Genomic DNA, 5,228 nt, shown 5'->3' with positions numbered 1-5,228 from the left:
TAAGGCGGTACAATCACCAGCCTGAGGATAAACGCAGATCACTTCGCCTCAAAATCGATATCGTCACAACCAAACAGATATCGACGGCGAGCAACCGCAAAAATCACAATGTCCGACCCAAGTCCGTAAGAAATATAAAAATGGTTCAGTAAAACAAGAAGGTTTAAGTTCATCTGATCAAGGGGAATAAATATGAGGGTTGGTTTTCACACGGGGTTGGAAACGGGAGCACATTGTTTGCAAGCCGTCTTCTACAGGGGGTTCCGAGCCTGTTTTAAGTTATGAAAGCTGTCAGGTTTGTATTGGGTTACCACCCTTCCAACAGCACTTATGAGCCGCAAAGTTTATCTTAGTTAGTGATCCATTGATATCAACAACAGATTAATTAGATGTACTTGACCTGGTAGTGTCCTCCAGTTTGATTTGTAGATAGAGTGCTTTCTTATCTTTGCGTTTGCCTGCATTTTTCCATTTCGGTTCTTTTTTATTACGTTCTTGCTCGTGCCAAGTTAACTTTTAGAATGCTTTGGGAGAGCCGCCGAGCAAAAGGCTCACCTCTCCGAACAACCACCAATCGTGTGAAATCGATGAAAACAAGCAGGCCAAGAAAGGCTACCTTTAGTAGCAGGGTCAGGATCACCTATTCACACTTGAAAAAAGAACACCCCTGTCTATGTCACATCTAGAAATTTTTTCTCCCGCGCGTCGAAAGATCGATATCTGAAGGCTTCAGGCAATTCCACATTAGATGGAGTATTATTGAGTTTTTTGACTGTTCACTTATTGCTGGGGAGAAGAAGTTTGCATCCACCTTGGTGCTAACTATCTCATTGGGGTAGTCGCATTAATGGCCTGAGCCTCGAAAAGTAAACGGTGGTTTGGATCAAGCTTGTAAAGCCTCCGACGGCTTTGGAAACCCCTGTTAAGCCTTCTTATTCTTGTTTATTTCAGAGAGGAGCGGCTTAACGCTAATGACTTGTCCGAACAGCTGCTATCTTTCATCCCTATTACTTGCCGTTCTTTTATAGTTTCACACAAACAACCTTCCATTTGAGGGATGAAATTCACCGAAATTGAGATGACGAAGACTCTGAAAATCCGTAGAAACGTACGGTTTCCGTAATTTTGCTGTTTTTAGTTGTCATAGTGCTGTGGTAGCTCCAAGAGCGCACCAGATTTCAATTTTTGATTCCATGCTGATAAGGACAGTTGGTCTTCTTTTTCCGTGACGTTATGCAAAATGTGAGCTTCAGAGTAGTCTATAGTCCCATGCATGACAACAATGCCGCCGGGGTAACAGGGGAACTTAGTCGTACTGGTTCGGGGACCCAAGACTGTAGCCCGTTTCGTTGCTCTATCTAGAGCGCGTCGGTTACTTTAGAATGGCCCGTGTGAAGTGTGGTGCTGATATTGCAGACCGAATTTTCAAGTGCCTTCCAGGCCAGCTGCTTTACCGGATATAACTAAAGTAGATTTTGTGATTATTCTTTGTATCGGTAAGGGATACTTGATTAAGACATGTAAAGCTCCAATGAACACTTTTTTGCTCCACATCAACCACCCTTGGTCCTTGGAATCAAGACCATTGAGTAACTCACAGTCCACCTTCGGGACCTTCATATCCGGGGCCACAGCGTCTACCTTCTTGAAAAAACTTGCAGCTCTCTCTGAGAATGTTCTGCACCATTTGCGAGCCGAGTGTTTCAGACAGCGTGCAGGCTGCTGAGACAAGTTCACCCAGGTCACCAGCTAAGCGTTGTATTTGGGCTTCTGACCACTTTTCTCATCCTAGTAGACCCTCTAGTGTTCAGATACGGGACCTGGTATTGGACACCGCCTGAGAGCATTGGGTTCAGAATAAGATCACGATCATTTCGTGGCGGATTTGTAAAATTGAAGATCCCGACAACCAGTATTTCATCCGATGCACCGCAACCATGTCTGAGGGGATAAAGGAAGTTATATACCTCGTTGAGCACTGGAGAGTGACTTTGACCAACTCTTACACCCACACTCTTCGCTTTTTCTACGCAGTACACACCCGAGGCCTAGGGTGCGACGGCTGTACAGCGGTCGGCCTTGCTCATTTAGGAGTCACCATGCGCAGCACCTGTAGCCGACTGTGCGCCCACTCCAAATATATCCCGAAATGCCACCCTTGAGCTTGGAACACGATGGTGGGGCCATCTTCACTCACCGCGACGGAACCCTTAGAACTTGTATTCGCCACCAGCTTACAGCTGCAAAACAGCCTTGCCACGTGTCTAGAACAACTGGAAGCCCTCTAGCCTGTGTGCACACCAAGATTTGGTGTCAGACCGAGGGTCTGTTGCTGACATTTGCGTTTGCGTGAACTCCTTCTCCAAAATAACTTTTACACCTGACCCCACTCCAGCAGCAACAATGGGATTGATTATTTCCGGCAACTAGTTGGGCCACGCCGAGTTACACACAAAACCCAAAAAGAGCTCTGTCAACAAATGCATGGTCCAGATGGTGGAACCACGCCAGGTTATATTCGTTAGTTTCGGAAGTGCTAAGTCCTAGCGGATCCCAAAGTTCACACCGACGCAAGGAACGTGGCTGCTAGACAGCGGAACTACGTGCATTGACAAGATCAAAGTTTAGTTTACGTTCAGGTCAAAATCAAGAAAAAGGGCATAGTGGCAAAACCGAAGCAACCATGGCGAGAAATCACATTGTACACAAAGGGAATTGAATAAGCAACTCAACAAACGGATCCCACCCTTGCAGATATCTTGGGATTTTAATTGATCACTCTTTCATATCACACTAGTCATCTGCAAGCAACCCATTGCAAATCGCCATCAGTCGCACGTTAGTCCACCTCACTTACCTATTATGTGAGGACTGACGATGCTCCCCAGCTTGCATTACCCCCATAATCCCGAACATTTCTAGGGATGGATCATACCAAAGGTCACAGCTTTTTCAGGGTCTGCAGGAAGCCCATGAAACCTTCACGCAGTTAAAATTGAGTGGGCATCGTCGAGCGAAATATTGTTTATGACCCGAGTCGGTTTTTGAGTTGACTCCTGACTGTCCCCTTACTTTAGTTTTCGGCAGCGGAACCAGTACAAGTATATTATTCGTACTGATCTCCCGAGTCAATCCAGACAACCATGTATCGCTTATGGTATTTAAACTTTATATGCCTGCACCATCGACCCCGGTAACTGGCATTCGGTGAATACTGTTAAATGATTGGTTCGTGATTCCGAATTTTCCTCCAACCAGAGCTCGTTGTGAAGCCGTCTTTGGGCCAATCACACACGCACCAGGCCTATTGGCTACTGCAGCGTGGAACCGTGAGCGGGATAGTCTGTAGTTCACGGCACCTGCCATTTCGGTTAATTTCCCCGATAATTGTCGGTGATGTGCAGCCCTTCCTATTGGTCTTCGGTTAATGAGGTGTCTTCCTTGTGCAGAAATAGTCATGAATAAACTAGCCCTGTCTAACGATACTGTTGCATCACGCATATGCGGTGTGCATATGTTGGGTGTGAGGGTCCACTTCGATTCACTTATGATGCCATGTGGATACTCAAGAGAAAACCAACTCTTCATGGAATGCACACTCGAGGTAGCTCATTGGTTAGGGCTTGCGGACCGGAAGCTCCGTCGTTCGAACCCAATCTCAACATCTTGACTGCTCCTGTCTAGGCTTGGGCAACGTGGCAGTATCCCAACCCTCGTGCTTCCTTTGGGTGCTATGGCAGCTATGCACCTCAAAGTCGTCACAACTTTTTTCATACTTCGGCATGAAAAACTCGTCAGTGGCTACATGTAAAAAGCCGTTACGAACTGGCGACGGAATAAACCTTTTCAACTCTAGGCTGAGCCGTCCGAATGCTTAAGCAGTGTTGATGAATTTGATATTGCTCGGGTAAAGTAATTATGGTCACAAAGTACAAGTCGAACGATCAAAAATAGTATATTCAACATAAGGTAAATTTCTAGAAAGTCCAAAATTAGCCACCAGGGGGGCTGCGCGAGTTATACAATTTTCAAGGGTATAGTGGGTTCGTGGAAAACATACTACACGTGATAAAGTATCAGCCGCCAAACTGTCCAGTCCGGATATTTGGAAATTATGCGCTGATAATTTGGTCCCCCATCGTTCAACTTCTCGTTACTTTTGCTACCATCTTCAACTCGTACATGAAAGTGGCAGATTGCTGTTCACCCGTAAGTTGGAGGGATATGCCCATCAGATAATGGTACCATCTCCGCGCAGCTCCGATGACTGCATGGGCTTCCTCAACGTAAGCGTATGTGACAGGGATGGAGAGCTACGCATTGAAGGCGACTGGTGTGATGCATGACCCACATTGGTTGCGTGAGGTAGCCATATCTACCATTAGCCATTGGTTTGTCTTGTCCAGGGGTGCCTCTCTGGGAAGATAGCGTTCACCAACCCAATTGCGTTGACCAGCAGGGTCTTTCATACTTCGTTTGCCAGGTCATGGACTGACTGCCCCTGGGTCGTCTCCATTCGATAAGGCTGGGCGAAGAGGGCTCTACGAACCAAGTGATCCTCTGGCGTACAAGGCACATGACCTAACTATCATAATCTGTGGAGTGTGACCAGCTGATCGATCAAGGGAGGAAGAGCTTTCCAGAAAGCCAACTCGCGTACTTCGAGAGTACTTATGTGGTGTTCACACCTGACTTGCGCAATGCTTCAGAAAAATTTACAAAAAAATAAATCGGCTGTAACACCTTTCTGGGGCCTAGCTGCCACGCTACTCAAAGGAAGCACGAGGGATGGGATACTGCCAGGTTACCCAACCCTAGACAGGGAAGTCGAGAGACAAAGGTCGGGTTCTAACCGCGGACCTTCCGGTCGGTAAGTTCACGCTCTAATCACTTGAGCCACCTCGCCCCCCTGAGCCGTCTACGGTCAAAGACAAAGGGACTTCAAAGTCCTTCCACACGCAGTGGCAGCGTTTCTGACCACAGTATTGTACTCTTTACCCTTGATAGTCAAGCTGATATCACATCGGCGACACAAATATCGTGGGTTGACAAACGCTGTCCTGGCCTTCCCAATTGAGGAAGTGATTTCGCCTTTCATTTGCCCGCCAGGACTTACATAGCTTCCAGGAAAGATAGACTTATACTACACTAATCGGTTCGGGTTTCATCCTACCCAGTCTTACGGCAGCACTTTACAGGCACGAAACGCATCCCAAGCAGTGCAACAT

Source organism: Opisthorchis viverrini (assembly GCF_000715545.1).
Source record: "Opisthorchis viverrini unplaced genomic scaffold opera_v5_630, whole genome shotgun sequence".
Classification (NCBI taxonomy): domain Eukaryota; kingdom Metazoa; phylum Platyhelminthes; class Trematoda; order Opisthorchiida; family Opisthorchiidae; genus Opisthorchis; species Opisthorchis viverrini.
Note: the sequence above shows the minus strand (reverse complement) of the source record.